Source organism: Euprymna scolopes, chromosome 2 (genome assembly GCF_053919585.1).
Source record: "Euprymna scolopes isolate OS-2025 chromosome 2, ASM5391958v1, whole genome shotgun sequence".
NCBI classification, from domain to species: Eukaryota; Metazoa; Mollusca; class Cephalopoda; order Sepiida; family Sepiolidae; genus Euprymna; species Euprymna scolopes.
In genome coordinates this window covers 50,808,551-50,831,808 of record NC_136483.1, presented here as the reverse complement: position 1 = coordinate 50,831,808, position 23,258 = coordinate 50,808,551, and positions in this window count along the sequence as shown.

Sequence of the window (23,258 nt, the reverse complement as noted above, 5' to 3'; positions counted from 1 at the left end):
TAATAAAATGTCCAGCATGCGATAAATCCTACATAGGCGCTACAAAAAACCTCAGTAATAGAGTAGCCCTACACCGATCCAACATCAAAATCGCGGAAAATAGACACCTACATGTATCACAACATATACACGCATGCAGTGGAGGCAGATTCGAGATAATGCCCATCTTCCAAACTGACAACTACTTCTACTTGCTAACACAAGAAAAAAATTTCATAGCAAAGTTTAACCCCGCCTTAAACATCTCTCCATAGTTATACACATAAATAGGCAAAACACAAAATACACTTACACACATGCATGCTTGGGTAGGTGTGCACCCTCACACACGAAACAACAAAAAAAGCACATTAAGGCACACGCACACTTTCGCGGGTGTGCGCGCCCATACCCAGTACAGTACCATTTCTCTTAACTAAACAAACAACTAGAAATTAAACGTATGTATGGGTGTGTGCGCGCGTGTGTGCGTGTGTATATGTGTGTGTGCGTGGGTGTGCACATATGATTGTGTATGTGTGTGTGTATGTGTATATATCATCTGTTATCTATGCTACATCTTGTTTGTATGTATACGTGCACTTATGTTTGGGTGACCGAATCCATGTATGCATATGTGCTTGGATTGGAAAGGAAACTTCAACCAATATATACATAAGGTGGGATGTATGAATATGTATGTGTGTGTGTGATTGTGAGTGCATGTGCCCATACATATATATGGGTGGATGAGTGTATACACATCCGTATGTATGTGTGTATATGTATATATATAGATATGTATGCACATGTATGAGTGGGTAAATGTGTTCGTGTGGATATGGATATACGCGTATGTGTGAGCCCCTGCATATGTCTGTGTGTGTGCATGTGTGCGTGTATGTGTATGTGCCCACATAGTATGTGGATGCTTGTGAGTGTATGTGCACACACATATATACATATATGTGTGTACATATGTGTGTGTATGTGCGTGTATGTGTGTGTATATATATCTTCTACCTATTCTCCATCTTACTTGTGTGTGTGTGGGTGCGTGTACGTATGTCTGAATGATTAAGCGCATGTATACATGCGTGTTTTGGTTGGGGGGAAAAAAATAAAAAAGTATATATATATATATATATATATATATATATATATAAAATAAAAAAAATAAAAATAGTTGTTAGCGGTGGATGTATGCGAGTACGTGTGTGAGTGTGTAGGTGGGTATGTATATATGTATATATGTATGCTCCTACATATATTTCTATGTATGTACGTGTGTGTATGTGTGTGTGCCTGCGTACGTGTGCGTGTGCATGTGTACATGTACATGAATGTATATGTATGTGTGTGTGATTGTATGTGAGTGTATGCTATACATGGGGAAAGAAAGTCTTTAAAAAGAAACCTAAAAAAAACATAAAAACCTTCACCATATGGACTAAAAAACACTCTTTGAAAATAACTTTGACCGGACACTGTGAACACTTACAGTTGGAGACAGAATGTCTGAACACCAACAACAACAGAATGTCTGAACATCACTCTGAAAAACATATTTAATATCAGCGGAAGTAATTCTACAAACTCCCATTTTAAAGAAAAACTTTTTACGAAAATATCTGAAGAGAGCATACCCTAAGCTCGAAACGCGTTATAAAAATATTTTAAAATAAAAATATGATGAAAACCTTTAAAAAAAAAAACCAGAATTGTTGATGGCTACACTCTTTTAAATATACATTTTTTCTCTCGTTGGAACTACACAACCACCACTTTAAATATATATATATATATATATATATATATATATATATATATATATATATATATATATATACCATCATCATATCATCTCATATATATATATATATATATATATATATATATATATATACCAGTGGTATATGTTGATGGTAAAGCTTTGAAAACAGTATCTTCTTTTACATACCTTGGCTCTATTGTGTCTGATGATGCTAAATTTGAAAAGGACATCCAATGTAGAATTAATAAAGCTAGTGAGGCATTTGGTAGGTTGCGACACAGACTCTGGAACAGCCACGATGTGTCTCTAAAAGTAAAGGTGGCAGTCTACAAATCTGTTCTTCTGCCTACTCTTCTGTATGCTGCCGAAACGTGGACCTTGTACCGCAAGCATATAAATCAGCTTGACTCCTTCCATATGAGATGTCTGCGTTTTATCTACAATGTTGGATGGCAGGATTGTGTTCCGAATAGTGAATTACTGGAAAGATGTGAAATCACTGGTATTGAATCATTTTTGATCAGGATACAAATGCGGTGGTCGGGTCATCTTGTAAGAATGGATGACTCAAAAGTTCCTAAGAAACTTTTTTATGGGCAACTGACAAATTCTGTCCGTCCAATAGGGCGTCCCCTGCTTCGTTACAAAGATAAACTAAAAGACAACCTGAAACGTTGTGGAATTTCTCTGAGTTCCTGGGAGAGTGCAGCGGAGGATCGGAGAAAATGGAGGAAGACGTGTTTCCTAGGGACCAAAGAATTTGAACATAACTGCCTTTGTCATAGGGACACCCTTCGTGCAAATATGAAGGCAAAACACAAGAAACATCCACCTAAAAATGAATATGTATGCCATTGTGGTTTCAGAGCACGCAGCAAAGCAGGGTTATCTGTTCATTCGAGAAGGCATCTTTGACCTACTAGCATATGAAAGTTCACCATCTGCGGAGGAGTGTGCCGGACGTCTACAGGATTGCAATTACGCATGTGGTGTCACAGATATTGGGAGCTGCTGAAGATTGCATACTGAACCCTCATTCATCGTCTTCGATGAGAGAATCCACCATATATATATATATATATATATATATATATATATATATATATATATATAGTAAGTTATAAAAATATATATGGCAATTTTTATAACTTACTACCTAGCTCTACCTATATATTGAGCACTGTTGCAGTAAATACTTTACACATAAAATAATACTTTCGTATATTAATTTATGTGATTAAATGAAGTAGTCATATATATAGTGAGAGAGCGGGAGAGAGCTTTATATATATATTAATATATATTTGCATATATTCTTCATATATATATATATATTCTTAATATATATATATATATATATATTAAGAATATATATATACTAGCATGGGTGCCCGGCGATGCCCGGGTGTTTGGAGGTGTATGCTGAGCAAAAAAAAAAACAAAAAAAAATGGTCAATTTTTTTAACTTTGACCCACCCCTTAACATTTATTGTTTTGGGCCCAAATTCAAGTTATTAAGTTAGATCCATGTCCAAGGAACCTATATCTAAAATTTCAAGTGTTTAGACCCAAAATTGTCGAAGAAGTTTGGTAAAGTTCTCAAAAGTCAAATCGTTCAACTTTGACCCCTTAACACCCAAATTTCTGGCCGAAAACCGATCGCATCGATTTTCTCAAATCTCAGTACCCTGTATATCAAATTTCGAGTCTGTAGACTAAAAATTGACAGAGTTATTGCGTAGGGAAATGTACACACACGCACACAGACACACACACAGACACACAGACACGCAAACACGTTCACTTTTATAGATATACTAGCATTTCAGCCCGGCGTTGCCCGGATGTTTGGAGGTGTATGTTGAGCAAAAAAAAAAAGAAAGTGGTAGTAGGAAGGAAGGCTCGAACCCGTACCACGAAGGAGCAAAAGACTGGGAGGGGGGGAACCTGCCGTCTTTTCGGTTACGACAACAACCAAACCTGAAGTGATTCATGTGTAAATTAAGGCTAGAAAATCGAAAGGAACGGATAACTTTAAAAAATATCGGCCAAAAAATCGACCCCCCCCCTGTAGAAAAGTGCCTAGTTGAAGGGGAAGATATTAATGTTTTTAACCAATTTTGTCGTATGAAAGGTGGAACTTTAAAAAGATACTGATCTTGGTAAAATTCGTCGCCTTTGTCGAAAGTTTTAGGCACACATGCAAATATACATACATGCATACATTTATATATTGGTAACTGACAATTTTCGACCCAAACCGATGAAAAAGCTTGCCCTATCTCTGAATACCCTTTATGTAAAATTTCAAATATTTAGACCAGAAATTATCTGAGTAATTTGGTAGAGACCACAGAGGTCAATTTTTTTTAGGTTTGACCCTTATTATGGCTCCTTAAAATTTATAGTTTTGGGCTCAAATCACATTAGTAAGTTAGATCCATGTCCAAGAAATCTATATCTAAAATTTCAAGTGTTTAGACCAAAAATTGCCGGAGGAGTTTGGTAGAGTTCTCAAAAATCAAATCGTTGAACTTTGACCCCTTAACAGTAAAATTTCCGGCCGAAAACGGATCACAGATTTTCCCAAATCTCAGTACTCTGTATATCAAATTTCGAGTCTTTAGACTGAAAATTGACAGAGTTATTGCTTAGGGAAATGTACTCACATACACACACAAAGACACATTGACACACAGATACACAGACACGTTCACTTATATATATATATATATATATATATATATATATATATATATATATATACTAGCATGGGTGCCGACGTTGCCCGGGAGTTTGGAGGTGTACGCTTAGCAAAAAAAAAAAAAAAGCGGTCAATTTTTTTAATTTGACCCCTATTATGACCCCTTAACAGTTATTGTTTTGGACTCAAATCGAGTTATTAAGTTAGATCCATGTCCAAGGAACCTTTATCTAAAATTTCACGTGTTTAGACCCAAAATTGTCGAAGCAGTTTGGTAGAGTTCTCAAAGGTCAATTCGTTGAACTTTGACCCCTTAACAGCCAAATTTCTGACCAAAAACCGATCAGATCGATTTTCCCAAATCTGAGTACCCTGTATATCAAATTTCGAGTCTATAGACTAAAAATTGACAGAGCACGTGGTTCAGTTGAAGAAGATGTGGCTTGTTACCTTTAATGCATCTAAAACCAAACTCCTATCTTTATATCATCAACGCTCTGATCCCCATCTGGCATCAACTGAAATGGATGGCTCTCGTCTAGGAGAAGCCCCATGTTTTGACAAGTTTCTGGGCTTGATCTTCACTCCTGATCTGAAATGGAACACATACATCAAGTCTGTGGCCATGGTCGCTGGGAAAATGGTGGGATCCTTCTACTGCTCCAGAAGATATCTCACTAATGATGCAATTCTCTATCTATATAAGAGCTAAGTACGTCCAAAGATGGAGTACTACTGCCACATCTGGGTGGGAGCTGCTAAAAACAGCCTATCCTGCCTTGACAGAGTACAAAATAGACTTCGTGGCTTGGTGGGGGATGCCATTTTCTCTACCCTGCAACCTCTTTCCCACAGAAGAGACGTAGCGAGCCTGTCATTGTTCTATCCTTATTTCCATGGCACGTGCTCGTCTGAGCTCCATTCTCTGGTCCCCCCTCGCCAGTCTTTCACAAAAAACACCCGTCTAGCTGAAACCACCGTCAATAATTTTCCTCACTCCCTATCTGTGCCAAAATCAAAACGTAGATACCATGAACAAAGCTTGTTTCTTAGAACTGCACGCCTGTGGAACTCTGTTCCGCTTGCCTGTTTCCCTCCCAACTTCAACCTGGATGTCTGCAAGTCCAACACAAACAAATTCCTGATGAACCGCCCCCCCCTAAGAAATGACACCTTACCAATTCTCCAATACTATTGCTACACTATCCCTTTGATTACTGTACTCACAATAATCCTTATCCCTGAGTGGCCATTGGGCCTTGATAAGTGGTGAACTCCATGTAAAAAAAAAAAATGTACATGTATATATATTTATATTCCTGATATATATATATATATATATATATATATATATATATATATATATGTGTGTGTGTGTGTTTATATTTCTAATATATATATATGTTTGTATTGTTAATATATATTCCCTCTGCTTAACTTATTTTGTTTTCAAGTAAGATCTTTGACTAACTTGTTGTTTCATCAAATACTTCTGCATGCAAAATCCGATCCCGCATTTTGCTAATTCCTACCCTCTGATGAGAAGGAGTGTATTTCTTCGAAACTCCGCGGATTAAGGACTATCCATTTATCTAGTGTTTCCTTTTCAGATTAAATATGTTTTTAACTCATTTCAAAGTGTTTTTAATATATTTTATTAATTGTTTGCTCATATATATATATATATATATATATATATATATATATATATATATATATATATATATATATTTATATATATATATATATATATTTATATATATATATTTATATATATATTCTTAATGTCTCATCTATATACCTTCTTAATTTAAATAAACAGAGACAACAGAGAGCGTCCGTTTGTTTAGACGTTTTTAATTTTTCAATTTTTCTGATGAACTTGTTAGAAAGATTTGATCTAAGATCCATGCGTCGTTCAAAGTTGGCCGCGGTTGTGCTTTTCGGCTTTCCAAGAAGATATTATAAGGAAAACTGTGTAATTATTGTTTGCTAGGATGGCTGGAATATATATATATATATATATATATATATATATATATATATATATATATATATATATATATATATATATATATATTAGCAATGGTGAATGAGCGCGAGCTGTGAGTGCACAGTGTGGGAGAGGGAAGTGCCCAGTTCTGTGGTCAGGGCTGGATCAGGTAGGATATGAGTTTTTGACAAGCATTTGAGTGTGTATTCGCTGGATTGGAATGTGATTTGATTATGGTTGGGGATTTGCATAATTGCTCCGAAAAATAAATTAAAAAGAAATACAATACAAATAATGAAAAATAGATTTGTGTTTATTTACGTTAAAAGGAAAGAAATTATTTTTTGTACTGAAATGTGGCAGTCTGTACAAAAAGGAATAGAGGAAGAAAGTAAGGAATTGGGAGTGTGAGGGGAAAAGAAATGAACGATGTGTTACGGGCGACATGAGAGACACAGAGTCCAGCAATGTTCCTTGGTGCGTGATACAGCCTGTTGTGTGTGCTACTGTATTCGTTCTGAGTGCATGTAGCCTGTATCCTCTCTATTTGTCTGCCGAAAGAAGTTCTTTTTGTCCGTTTTATATTTTTTTGAAGAGGCTCCAGAAATTGGCAGAAATAAGCTTTTTTGTCGAGCCCTTATTGGTCAAACATTCATATTTTTGGCGAGGAGAATGTCTTCTACTACGTCGGCCCTTTTTCAAGAGTCCTGATTTTTTACCCCAAGGGGTTTGGTGTGGGTGAATACGGTTTATGTTTGTATGTGTGGGGTGGGGTGACTTGGGAAGATAAAATAAGAAACAGCACAGTATATAGCTTCAAGTATTTTTAACTTCTTGAAGTTGGTTTTGCTGTGTATTATTTGTGTGTTGCTGACAAAAATTTATCTAACTTCGGAGTAGGGACTGTTATATGTTTTTTGTAAATGTTGTAATATTGCACTACAGTTTGTATTATGCATGGTAAGGCAACGTGATATCTATCACGTTGCCTTACCATGCATAATACAAACTGTAATGCAATATTACAACATTTACAACCTTATTATTGTCGGTGGAGGAAACATATCTATGTTTCCTCCACCGACAATAATAAGGTTAAACTTATATATTATAAAAAATTCAAAACCCAAAATCTTACTATGCCTCAAGCCACTAGAACGCCTTCCTACCCTCAAACGATTAGAACGAACCAACGTCTTTAAATGCCCTTTGGGAGAGTGCAGCTCGTTTAATAACAATTAAAGTAATAGTTACGTTCGTTACATCAATTATACAACGACTACCCTAGCACGTCATGATGATGTCTTCTTGAAAAGGGGAAAAAACCCACCGCAGCCAACTTCGAAGTACACATGTAACTTATATTAATTTTTTGTTCGATCTACACACTAAAAAGATCCTCAGAAAGAATGGAAGCTTTCTGTTGTCTTTAATAAGGTTTGTTTAAATGAAAAAATGCTGCTTAAATACACACAATAACTTCTTAATATATACATATATATCTATCTTCTTAATAGACACGTATATATATATATTTCTTACACACGTGACCTGGTCGTAAAATACGCTTAAACATTACATTTTAATTCATGCAGATTTTGTATTTATTATTTTAGAGCCAATACTCTATTGATTATTATATTATACCTCATATATTGTAGTGATTTCAAAAATTGAAGAAAAAAAATTAATTATGTCTGAATAGAAAAAACTTGAAAATATAACGTTAAAATGTATGAATGTATATTTGCACATGCATAGAAATAACACGTTTAGTCCCTTATGACTGCCAAATTCTTTGTCTTCAATTTTGACGCCTTACCAGCTATTTTTAATAGAAACCAAATCAAACTGAAGAGGAGCTTTGTCTTGGTAGTATTTAATATGACCATCGATTTTTGGCCGTATTTTCAACATCAGAATATGGTGTCATCAACAAATAGCACTCATCTTAGATGTGATTGCATCAGGGAGAACGTCTATATATGTGATTACATCAGGGAGAATTATATAGATCAAAGTATCGGCTCCTGAGACACCGTCTAGATGTACAGCCATTGAGAACGACATGGATCTTCCTTTTAAGTAAGAAAGATTCGATTATAGTAAACATCCGTTTAGTAGCATCATACTAACTGATTTTCTGATGCCAGATTTTATCAAAGACTTTGGAAACATCAAATGCTGTCGTCTTGAATTCACTTGCTTTATCCATGATATGATATATATGTTCAGAGATGACCATTAAGATACTGGCAGCAAAACAAACTGACCTAAATCCATACTGTTTATCAAAGAAAGGTTTAGTATTTTCTAGATAGTGAACTATCGCTAAATTGATTAGGTCTTCAAAGATTTTTATTAAATGTGATAAGATACTTATGAAGTGACAATTTTGTTGGTCAATTTTTTGCCAGATTTCTTGAAAATTGGTACAATAGCGGTTCCTTTCCATCTAGTAGGGAAGCAAGATTCTGCAAAACATTTGTTATAGAGTTTGAAGACGATAGGAAGCAGTACAACAGAGTATTTAATATAACTATATTGGTTCACATGCTTTGGAGAGGATCAAGGTTTTTATGGAATAGCCAGATTGTCAAATCATCTGATGAAGTTTCCGTTTGTAAGGAAAAATGGAGAAGAGGTTGAAATTTGGGAAAACTGCTGGGCAAAACTTTGGCTTCATCTATTGCCATGAAATGTCGATTGCCATTTTTCCAAAATTCTTAATTATTGAGATGCAATGCGATTTTTAGTCATCTTAGCTGTATCTATTATACGCTTATTGTTTCTTTATGTTACAAATGTTTGCCTATTTTTAGCTGACTTACGGTGACTGACAAATTTTTATATCGGTTAATGAATACAACAGTTAGTATTCAACTAATTACGAGACAACTCTTATCTGTAATCTCAAACAGAATTTGTTGCGGTTTAACAGTTTCAGCTATTCAGAATTGATTATATAATTATATTATATTTTTTACTAGAATATCTTGTCCTTCTTGTCCTTTTCTTTTTTCAGTTTTAACAACTAGTCCTTTTAAGCTTATCCGTATTACTTTTCATGCTCGCATTTTTCGATTGTAGTTCATGGTTTTTCCAGGTTTCTAATAAATTCACTTGTTCTTTGTTTAATTCGGTTTTATTATTTTGTCCCCATAAACACATATGTAATAACAATGTACAGCACTCGCCTACTTTCAATTAAATTCCCTCCCAATTATCTCTCTTTCATGCTTTCATTTTCTTTATTTCACTTGTTACATCTTTTTGGCGACAGTAGTAACAATAGTCGCTGAAGCGACGAGGTTATGGAAACCAATCATAAAAAACGTCACTTATCTCCTTACATATTTAAAAGATTTTGAACACCAGAAAATTCATCGTAACTTTTGTTTCATTGAACGGTAATTGAATTTTTATTTTTTACAATATAGCTGAAAATGTGATCTATAAACTGTAATAATTGTTTGAAATTTTGTGGAAAACTGAGTGAGCAGTGAAGCTTAAAAGTAGTTGTAAATGACTAAAACTGCCACTTAACCATATATTCAAACACGGTAGTGTTTGAATTATATATATATATATATATATATATATATATATATATATATATATATATATATATATATAAACGAGTCACTGCCTACTGAGAATAAAAGTTACCAGTGGATAAAAGTTAATGAGATTTTTAGTTGGATGAAGAAACTGAACTATGGAAAGATTTAAAATGATGGAACAAATAGCCATAGTCTGATTACTTGAAACAAACAAACAACCACAACAAAAATTTATTGACATAGGACTTAAAGATGACTATTTTGTAGTCTGCTAGGAAATTTAACAAAGATAATGTTCTTGTTAAATTTCTTGCTTACATTATCTATTTCTTCACGTATCTTGGCATGGGGTCTTAAATGTGTGGTGGAAGTGAAGTGTCTAAATATTTACTGACCATCAATTTTTAGAAAGTTCCTTAATAGTTTCTTTGACATTATTTCATAAGTCAGAACAACTGAGGTTAAAAGCAATGCCTCTACCGTTTGGAGATGCTGCATACAAAGACTCTACAATTTCAAAGTGGTAAAGAGTAAAGATACAATTTTGCATAAGAAATATGAGTTATATATATATATATATATATATATATATATATATATATATATATATATATATATATATACGTCAATGTTAGTTCATTTTAATCTATTTCTTATCCAGCTGACGATAGTTCAAATGGTAACGACTATGGCTGGAGCACTATAAATTTTGTTTTCGATTTTAGCTGATGGAACCCAAGTCATATATTTTTGTTTTACTTTTGAAATTACCATTATATAATATGTGATAATCGATAAAGAATTGATTCTATAATAATATATACAATCTGCATAAATTAAAATATTAAAATATCATATTTAAGCGTATTTTACAACCGGCAATGTCGGGCTATGCCGACCGCCCTCTGCTAGTCTAATATAGAATTGTTTAATGTAGACACATGGCAATTGTTACTTGAGGCATTTTTCATTATTAGGTAATTTGGAAATTTAACACTTTCGTTTTAACATATGTTTTATATAATACAATCTACTGTCAGTTGTATAAATATAAAAAGTCATAGAAATCCAATAGGCTAACTAAAATTAAAACTAAAGATAAAAATGTTTTAATGTAAGTTAATTTATATATAAAAATAAAAAGAAAAAGAAAGCAGACACATATGGCAGAGGACCAGACAAAATTTACCATTATATGAATTTTAAACTAACCATACATAATTATAGTAATCCTTTATTTGGATTACTTTTTGATTGCTTTACTTAGAATTTACTTATGGCATTTGAATTGTAAAATTTTAATTATTTAGTGTTATACTATATTATTCATGTTGATTTTTTTATTTTATTTCCAGGAAAAACAAAAAATGGAGAGTAGACAACGCATTGTGGATGCATTATCGGCAGCTCTCGTTATTCTCGCTTCTCCTTATTTGTCCCTCAGTCCTCATTTCGAATGAGTGATATTTCTGACAAACGGCGAAGAAAAAGCTGCTTTTAAGGACGACAGTACTTCGTGAACAGTAGCCTGAGAGGTCTGAAATCTTCTGTCTCTATGTCTATCCTCGTGGCCATGTCACTAGTAAGGGTGCTGGAGGTAAGTGTTTCATCTGGGCTGACGTTATCCGCCTGATAGTCAGGGACCTGAACATTGGATTAACCACTAAAGAGGCTGTCCTATCAGCAGGTGCAAAGTACTGGGGCTGCTGTATTGCCATCTGGTGAATGGATTCTGGACCATGCAGCAGTTTCTGATGGGGCCTCTCGATGCCATACTAGTGGGTAATAGTTACGGCTTTACCTTATCATGTGCTACAAAAAAAAGAAAAGATTTTCTGTCCTTTTCTCTCCTGCTTTCCCCCTCTGTCCTGCTCTAACCAAGTCTGTCGACCTGTTCCACAAATCCCAAATCCTCAACATGCAATATCTCCAGAAAAAAATCACGACTAAACCTAGAACCCCACCTTCCAACGCAGACCCCTACTACCATGTCTCCTTCTCCAACATCAGGGATCTACGTTCCAACCTACCAGAGGTTGAAACCCAATTACAGGAGATGAAACCGGACATATTCTTCCTAAGCGAAACTGGCATAGGGCCGACCACTTCCCTAGACGAGTTCATAATTAAAGGATACTCTAACTTAGCATCTAAATCTGACCCCCAAGGTCGCCATGGGTATGGAATATTTGCCTACATTAAAGATGGCTTTCCGTATGGTAGGGATATCTCCAGTAAAGACCCTAATTTATCTTACAAGCCAAGTATGTCCAAGGATGGAATACTGCTGCCACATCTTCTGGACAAGAGCTGCTATAAACAGTGGGGGGATTCCCTTTTCTCTTTCCTGCAACCTCTCTCCCACAGGAGAGACGTTGCGAGCCTGTCTTTGTTTTATCGTTACTTCCACGGCAAGTGCTCGTCTGAGCTCCAATCTTCGGTCCCCTCTCGCCAATCTTTCATGAAAAACACCCATCTAACTGAAACCACTGTCAAAAATGTTCCCTACTCTTTATCTGTGCCAAAACCAAAACGTAGATTCCATGAACAAAGCTTCTTTTTTCGAAATGCACGCCTGTGGAATTCTGTTCCGTTTGCCTGTTGCCCACCTGACTACAACCTGGATGTCTTCAAGTCCAACATAAACAAATTGCTGATGAACCGCCCCCTTAAGTAAGACACTTTAACAAATCTCTACACTAACGTACTGTACACACAATAACCCTTATCCCTGAGTGGCCATTGGGCCTTGATAAGTGGTGACCACCTTATATAAGAAAAAAAAGTGTCTCAAAGATTCTTGGACAAAGTGTTTCCTCCCATCTCACTCGACCACACCCAAGTCCATTTTTTCAGTTGTCTTTTTTTTATTTTTGCAAACTAGACTATTTTCCAATCAGTGCTCCAGAAGGTATCTCACTCCTGATGCAATCTCTGCCTGTAATAAAGTTAGATGCATCCCAAAAATAAAGTACTTTTGCCACATCTGGTGAGGTGCTGCTCAAAACACCTTTACCTACCTTGGCAGAGTACATAACGGACTTTAAAATCCAATGAGTAATGTTTTTTCTCCCCTCCTACTACCGCTTTTTTACAAAAGACGTGTTGCTAGTCTTTCTCTACTCTATCGTTATTTTCGTGGCAGGTGCTTGACTGAGCTTCAATCTATGGCTTCGTGTAAAACGTTTACAACAAAAACTCATCTAGTTACAACCAGTATAAATAGTTTCCCTTTTTCTCTTTAAAACTAAACGAAACTGAGCAAAATTTATTTCCAAGATTTGCCCCCTTTGTGTAACCTACTACCGTGGGACTACTTCCAAACTGACTACAATATGGTTGTTTTAAGTCCAGTGTATACAAATTCTTGGTCAGACGTTTTCTTAAATAATGAAATTCTGCCTAATCACCAACCATCATTACCACTCATCATGGTTTTGTCTCACCACATGCTCATTTAATATCAGGGCTCAGAAAGTCACTCGAGAATAAGTGGTAACACGTTAGTACAAAAGAAAAGAAAGAAGAAAGCTATCTTCCTTTAAAATGTAACCCTTCTTCATCGTGATAGAATCCATGGCAACATGGTGGTAGTGTCAGATTTATGCTATCTGGAGTTTCGATTCTTGACAGAACCAACCTTAGTGGACAGGATTGGTATCAAGTGAAATAATAATGCTGTAACCAGGCTAACAAAGTTCTTGTGAATATCTAGAAGTTAGCATCAAAATCCGTTGTTCTCTGGTCGTCTCTTCCTCTGCAGGTGTCAGTCATGAAACCGAAAATCAATGAAGTGAAAATGCCAACGTTGCTTTCTTTTCATACATTTTCAGCACGAACAAGTTATATCGAACATAAAGGATTACTACTTGGGAGCATGTCTAACAGGGGACTATGGGGAATTGAGCAGCAACATGGTTTTTAAAATTGCATTTAAACTTCTTCAGGTTAGTAAAGACAGTGAAGCAAAAAACAGGGACGAATTCCCAAGTCTAGCAGTCTGAGGAAACAAACTTTTACAGTAGAAGGCTTTCCGACATTTAGGGATCTCAACTGTGTAAGGATGGGATGTTGTTGCTTCTCAGGTTAGTCATTTGTATGTATGTTGAGAGGAATACAAGTGCTATGAGTTAATCAGAGCACATACTATTGGAGTAATAGTAAAACAGGCACAGGGATGCAAGATTACAGTGATGGGACAGAAGTTGGAGCTTGGCTGATAGTGCAGGACCTAACAGCGTGGGGAATCTTTTTGGACCCTTTGTATTTGTTAAAGAAGCTTAGTCATTTTAGCATTAAATGTTGATTCTGCACAATTCTTTTGTGTGTTCTGGGCCAAACCTTCCCCAACTTTGCATGCAAGCACAGAGCATTACTGCTCTTGCGTAAAACCTGCAATCTTGCATGTCATCACATGCATTTTGATTTGGTGCATACAAACATATAAAGAAGGCAGACAGATAAGGTTTCTGTGTATAAGCTGTAACACAATTTAATAACATTTCTGACTTGCTGTGAAAATGTGTGGGGTCCTTCTAGATTTTGTTATTTGAGCTTTTTTTAATGACTTAAATCTTTCGAGTTTATTTGGAAAAGGTTAAGAAAATGACTCTATATCATCCAAATTGTGTTTACCTTAAACATTAAATGCTTCTCTGGCACAACTGATATCAAAGTATCTGAATTGCAATTTGAGTTTTTATGGAACTTTATTTCTTTTCATGACAGACCCCAATTAAATTTGTCTAAGAGAAAAAAAAATGGAAAAAGTCAGTTTATGTCTGCAAGATAAATATTAACTGTTGAAACATTAGTTTGTGAAAACATCAAAGGATTTCAAGGACATTTGGCAGAAGTTGTTACTTGGGAATACAAGGGAAGTAAGAAGACTTTGAAAATTACATTGAGTCTCCTTGAGATGATTGTGAAGATTGTGATATATATTTACGTTTAAAATTTAGCCAAATGATTTTTATAAGTATAATGTTATTAAACATATATATATATATATATATATATATATATATATATATATATATATATATATATATATATATATATATATATATATGTATGTATGTATGTATATATATATGTATGTATGTATATATATATATATATATATATATATATATCTATAATATAAAGCTGAACGTCTGTGTGTGTGTGTGTGTGTGTGTGTGTGTTCACCAATAGGCTCCTATATGGTTGACTATTTTAAAAACTGATTACTTATAATGATAGAAAATGTATCAAGGATCAGGAATGGGTATGTTTTATCTGGCAGAACAGTGGTTCATAAAAATTGTGGGGTCTGCGTTCGCGCCTGGCCCCCAAAGTATGGAAATAAAAAATGAACAAAAAACGTTTACAAGGGTTTTTGATATAGATGTACATAAGAATACTTTGATAAGTATGTTTCAACTTAAATAGGGATGGTATAATAAAATTGTGGGGTCTGCTTTCGCGCCTGTACTCCATGGAAATATGGCACAAACTTTAACAAAGACTTTTCATATCTATTTGCGTAAGTATACTTTGATAATTATCTTTCAGTTTGAAGAAATATGGTATAATAAAATTATTGGGTGTTCGTTTGCGCCTGACCTCCATAGAATGTAAATATTTCACAAAGTTTAACAAGGTTTTTTAAAAGGGGTGAGGGTCCACAATAACACCTTAACTTTAATCTTAATTCACGTTAGCTTTTATTTATTTTTTGAGTTGAATCATATTGTGTCGAATAAATTCACCTCATAAATTCACGTTCTTATTGAAGTGAAAGCCAAAATAAAACGTCAGAACTTTTTAAAAACATTTGCATAACCTTTTTATTTATATTTATGTATATGTTTACGCTTTTTTTGTCAGTGTACACGAAGGAACTCAGTTGATTACAACCCTTTCTGTGTGTTCTTTACATTACAATAGTACAACCCTGAATCCGATGGCGCAATGCTACACCGTTCAATACTGTAAAACTGAAACGAAGTTGTTCTGCTTGAAAAGGGCGACATTTTCTTCTTATTCATATTTATATCGATTCTTTGCTTTAAAAAACTAAAGTAATTACGTGTTTACTTTTTTAATATCCCATTTTGCTGTTTCGGATTATTTTACTAAAGTAAGTAAAGATTCACTATTTTTCAAAACTGTTTTTGTTTCTTTGTTTTTCGATATTTCGTCGATATTATTTAGTAAGAGTGTTTAGCAGAAAAGCCAACAAACGACTACCCGAAAAAATAAATATACAAGAAATAAATGTTACCATAGTAAATAAAAGTTCAGTTCATGTTGTTTTTGTTTTGAAATAGTTTTTAATGCTCTGTACTTGAAATAATTTCAGTAAACCGAAATTAAAACGAAATTTTAGGCGATAACTACTTAAATGAATTCTTATATAAACTACACATGCCATAATCGAATATTCCTCAAGCACAAAATAACGGAAAACATTAAAATATGCTTATAAATATTCCTTACGTTGACGGAACTCTCTTAAATTGTTAACACAGAATGCTCAGGTGCCCCTCATTCAAATTGAAAACGAGGCTCTCCATTTCAAAGTCGCTACCATTTTGATTTTTTGAAACCGTTTCGTGAATTAAAAAAAAAATTTTTTACAAACTACTTAAAAACACAAACCAATGAACTTTTCTACTATAAAAGTAACTATTATTGACTATGGTAACATTTATTTGTTGTATATTTATATTATTATATATATAACATTTTCTCTTTGTAAGGAAATATCATTTTGTTGGTCAGTCTTGGCTACGAATGGCAACAAAGTTGATATAAAAAATATATTTTCGCGAAAATTATATTTACTTTCATCATATTTTGCTTAGGGTAAACTTTTTGAGTCTGAAAACCTATCTCTTTACAACCCCCTCCTTTTCATAACCTATCATACTCTCATCAATCACAGTCCATTTTCTGTAGGTTGTTTTTGAACCCAGTCAAGGATGGGTACTTCTGCTAATGTGTATATATATATATATATATATATATATATATATATATATATACTAGCAGTCTGCCCAGCGTTGCCCGGTTGTATGATATGGTTAAATATGATACAGGAAAACAAAACTATGGCTTTATTTTAAAACTTTTATTGAAAAAATACTTTGATTATGTAGTAGAACTGTAGCAGCCTCAATACAGATCCGGAACTGAGAGCATGCCCTTTTCCACAAATGTTGGTGGGAGCTTGGCAAATACTCAGTAGATGGTGGCGATCAGGCTGGCTTTCGTGTTGTGGGAGGTCATGTTGATGATGTTCTTTACGTATGACCAAACGAAGTAGACCAGCAGGTTCAGGTCGAGAAAGAAAGCTGCCCAGTGAGAGAAGGGTATAAAGTTTAATAGGATAAAATAATTGGATTCCAAATCAAATGTTTAATTAATGTTCAATTTATTAACATATATTATGCTTTTTGCCGTCAATTAATCAAGCTTTTTCCAATATATATATTTGACTTTTGAATCCAATTATTTTATCCTGTCAGAATTTAAAAAAAAGAAGATTTTTTTTATAATCATTCAATCATTTCCAATCTCAGGTTTAAAAAAAATGTCTATATTCAGCCATACCTACCAGCTGTGATACAACGAATCAGCAGTCTGTGACTAAAAGTATCCTCGCCTAATCGAATTGTTAAATAGATTACAAACAGAAAAACAAAAATATTCAACAAAACCCAGAAACCGTATTTTAATTGTCTACCATGTTACAATATAAGAGTTCTGCTGGACTAAAAGTCCTAAGCATTGAAATACATTTTACATATAATATTCACTTGTATCAGAGATATTTAGAATGCTTTGCATTTATATTTACGTAATTGAATTAGTAGTTTTGGTCTCCTTATGATAAAACAAAAGTTATGATCCTTGCACCGCACTAATAGAAACGACGAAACATGCATCTGTGAATAGGTAAATTTAAAAAATATATGTGTTTCTCCTCATCTGGGGGCATCGAATTAGTGAAAGGAAATTATTCCCAACTAGCATTAAGATAAAATGCTCTTCCATATAATTAATTAAATTTGTTCAAAAGTATTTTAAATTAAAGGAACAGAAATATGATATCCATAAAAAAATAACATATATTCCAGAACTAACAAAAAATGCTCAGTAGTAGAGCTTCCGGCCACACACGCTATGGTTGTAATTTTGAATCTTGTTACGTTCAATCATGCTGGTGAGTCAAAAATGACGAAATGTATGAATGGATAATTACATATGTTAATATTATATATATATATATATATATATATATATATATATATATATATATATATATATATATATATATATATATTACTTAGAATAGAATTTGAATATATAAATAAATAACACAAATGTTTTTTTAGATAGCTCAATACGGCAATACTAAAGTTTTAAATATTTCTTTTCATTCACTGCTTTACAAGGAATAGACACTCATTGTTCAAGATGTTAGGTTTTATTGATAACACTCGTGTACAATTGTTTCGGTCCATAGCTGGTATGTGTGTGTCTGTGTGTATATATATATATACACTTGTGCCCGATATTATTCATACCCCTCGGATCTTTGAGATTTCTATAAGAATATTGCTCAAACCAGAAGGTAGACAATATTAAAGGGATTTCAAACAATAAATCAAGCATAAGCATTTAATTTAAACTCAACAAATAAATAAATTATGCAAGTTTGAAACATTATACAAAGAAAAACAATAATGGCACTAGTTCAAAATTATTCATACCTCTCTTACTAATAGTCAATAGCATGCCCTTTATTCTTAATAACTGCCTGTAACCGTTTGGGATATTTATCAACAAGGTTTTTACAAGCATCAACACTGATTTTTGACCATTCTTCAATGCAGTAGTTCTCCAAATCCCTCAAATTTCTAGGTTTCCGCTTTTTAACCTCAGTTTTCAATATGTGCCAGAGGTTTTCGATAGGGTTCAGGTCGGGACTCTGGCTAGGCCATTTCAAAACATTAATTTGATTATCCTCAAACCATTTCTTGACTATTTTGGCAGTATGTTTTGGATCATTATCCTGTTGAAGGACCCAGTTTGGTCCTAAATGGAGCTTCTCCGCATCCTGTCTAATGTTTTTCTTGAGTATCTCCAAATATTGCTCCTTCTTCATGGTTCCATCTATCTTGACCAAACTACCTGGACCACTAGCCGAAAAGGAGCCCCAAAACATTAGGCTACCACCACCATGTTTCACCGTGGGTATGGTGTTCTTTGGGTTGTAAGCTTCTCCTTTCTTCCTTCAAACGTAAGAAGCATCCATATGGCCAAACAATTCAATTTTTGTTTCGTCAGTCCACAAAATACTTGAGAAAACGGACTCTGGAGAATTCACATGGGTCCTAGCAAACTTTAGACGTGCTGCAAGGTGTTTTCCGGTGTGCAATGGAGTCCTTCTTGGTCTTCTTCCTTTCAGACCATTTTCATGCAGAGTCCTTTGCAATGTTTGCCTTGATATTTTTATGCCAGAAGACTCCAGATTTTCTAAAATGTCCTTATTAGTGGTGGTTGGATTTGCATTAACACTTCTTACAATATTCCTGGTGGCTCTAGCAGACAGTTTCCTTTTTCTTCCTCTACCAATCAAGTTGTTTGTTGTGTGGTGGCTCTGGAATTTTTTGATGATGCTCTGTACTGTTGCTGTAGGGACCTCAAATTTCTTGAAAATTGACTTGTAACCTAAACCATCATTATGTGAATTCACAATTTTAGTCCTAAGATCATTACTAAGCTCTTTTTTCTTCCCCATTCTAATAATTTTTATTCTTTTATTGGTTTTCAGTTGATATCATTTTAATTTCTGAAAAATGCAAAAAACGAAATGAAATTAATCAAAGGTTGTATAAAAGCATTCAAAATAAGAATCAAACAGAAAACAAACAGTCAGAAACTCGATTAATACTGAAAAAATAAGGGGGTATGATTATTTTTGAACATTGCAGATTTTATAAATAGCTGTATATTTCTTTTATTACAAGTATCCCGAGATTTTAAAATAACGAAAATGATCAGAAGAGGTTTATTAAGAATATGTATCAATATGGACGTAAACAATAAATTCTTACAAAAGTTACACCTAATAAACTCAATTTTCAAGGGGGGTATGAATAATATCGGGCACAACTGTATATATATATATATATATATATATATATATATATATATATATATATATATATATATATATATATATATATATATAATTCTTAATTATAATTATACTAACTGGACAGCTCATCAGAGCGAAAAATGTCATACAAAAACTAATTTTTAAAGACTCAACAGCCTATAGAAAGACCTCTTTTATCAACAGTCCAGTAAGCACGTTTTTTTCATCCCTAACATATTTTATGCGTCATGTATACATGCTGTTTCCTATTATAAATATTTTATGCTTTGATCTTTTTTAAGCTTGCTTTACTTCATCTGTATTTTCCGATTCAGTATAATCATAATTAAACACTATTATACACCAGCTATTAGCCAAAACAATTGCACGCAAGTATTGCCAATAAAACTTCACATCTTGAAATTAACAATAACATGAGTGTCTATTTTTTGTAAAACGGGGATTTGCTGTTTTTCAATTTAAGTTTTTTCTGTGCTGCAAATTAATACAAAAAAGTCTATTAAGGAATTTGAAAGGTGTCAATGTAAGGCTCTATAATGTAGTTTATGTCTATTCTAGAAAAACAATTCCCTCATTCGATAAAATCTTATTTAACTAAGTTTATAATCATAAACCACGAATAGTGTTATAAATAAAATTTATTAAACAATAAAATATTCGTGAATTTAATTCATTCATTCAAGTGGTGTACCGCTTGGTACAGGCATTGACGTCTGTGACTCAATCGAGACATTCATGAATTCATTGTTATCATTCAGAACCCCATCCACGTTGTTTCTCGAAAGTGTTTTATGTATTGCCATAGCTTTTTTTTACAGTTATACAGACAATAGTTTGCAGTTTCTTTCTGTCCGAGCAATGCCCATACTAGACGATTGTCCTGACCAATGTACCCAAAGAACTATTCTGACCAGAACAACGAGATACGAAACAATGGGCATGATTATTCCCGATTGTTTCCATATTACATAAGTAACCTGCTTTCCATGCCCTTACGTTACGTTAGTCTAATCGGGGTCAGAAATGGGTTCTTGACCTTGACAATAGAGAGAAGGAGGTGTCTTACTCTTCTTTTAAGAGTAGTGCTATCTGCTCACTCAATATAGTGCCTAGTATTTTCAAATAGTCACCTATCTGGTACTAGCCAAGATCTTCGTTGCTTAACTTCGGTGATCTAAACAGTTGAGGAAAAAACTAAAGTATCTATTAATTATATTATATTAATTATTGAAAAGGTTAGTAGTTTAAAGCTGTATTAAATGGGAATTTGAATTTGATTATAATTTGATATTTAATGCAGTTTTAACCTATCAACATTTTCAGCTAATTAATATTATAATATAATTAATTGATATTTCAGTTTTTCCTTAATATGGGTAACTTAATGCTGGTTATAAATTCATCCAAAATTCTCTTCTTTCGCTTAACATGGATTTGTTTTTAATATTTGATTTTAGACTTACTTAGAGTTATGTCCCCTTGTTGAAAATTTTTGATGACTCCAAGTAACGTAGTTTTTTTTTTTTTTACAGTTGTATGCATCTCTTTGTCTTCTTTTAAAATTATTATTTTAAAATATCTTGTTTTTTATCCTTTGAACATCTTAACGAGTGTAAATTATATATTTTAGGGATGTGGTAATGAACATAATTTTAATATTGATTTTTTTTCAAAAAAAAAAAAGGTAAGGAAAAATAAGTATGCAAATAATTCATTCTTCGGCATGAAATTAATAACATTTTTAAAAGTTGGACAAGTATCATGCCCTGTCCAAGAAACTAGACTTTGTGACGCCTTTATCGTTGAAACTCTTCTTTTATAGTGACATAAAATAATGGTTTCTGTACATTTTTTATGTTGATAGGCATGTAATGTAGTACATTAAAATGCATTATATCTGTATCGTCATATTTTAATAGCATCTATGAATGTGAGTCTTGTTTGTTTGTTTTTTTTAGTCCTAGTAATTCGTCTTGTTCATTGTGTTTATTATTGAAGAAGGTTTTAATTGTTGGTTAGTTGTTTTTATTTCACGGCATATAAACCTTTTTCGGCATATAGAATCCAAATATTTTGAGCAAAAATTTAACAGACAATGCTAAAGAAAGAGTGTAACAGACAATGAAAACATTTAGAGTTTACATATATTACTGCTGGTTTCTGTATTATGAGATTGCGTTAGTATTCAAGAGAGCCGGATAAAATATACAAGGCTATAGGTTATTAGTGTTAGCTTACTTATCACATAAATCCTAACCGCCATCTTTGTTTTCCCAGTTGATAATAACCATCGTCAACTGCAACAACAAGCAAGCGAGATCACTTTAAAAACAAACACACACATATATTTCAATCTCTACTCACATATAAAATGCACTTTGTGTTTGTGTGTGTGTACCTGTGTAAGTTCATTCCATATGGACTCCGAAATAGGTAAGCCGAATTTTTAAAATTTCACACAAATATACTTTATGTGTCTGGTAGCGTTCTTAGATAGGTTTTATATTGGAATGCATCGGATAACTATGGAAAATCAATAATCCAAAAAATTTGGATAAAGAAAAAACACTCCGATATTGATCAAAATTAACACTCTTATACAGTCAAACATTACAAAAGCATTTAAAAAGATTTATCATTGCACAAACAGAAGAACCCGGCATATAAAATGAAGAGTAGCTTCTTTGATAAGACAGAGGCGCGTTCAAAATAAATTTCTATATAGAGCACAAACCATGATACTTGACTTTTGCATTTAAAATTTTAATAAAGCCATTACATAAAATAATTTTATAAAATAAACTATAGATTCTCTACAGTGCAATGCAGTCTAAGATATATTGTGGACTAAGTCACTGCAGGGAAACATATGACGCTTCTTGCCAGTGTACCACGGTGAATCCCTAACTAGAGCAGACAATCAATTGATTTGATCGAAAAATGAGTGATTTCATAGATTTCAATGGCAATAAAATATTAAAAGTGTAGAACATTCGTTGATCTTCATTCAATTCCGGGTAAAGTCGGGTCTCCCTGAGCATAATAATATGTAAAGAACGATTCTCGTTAGA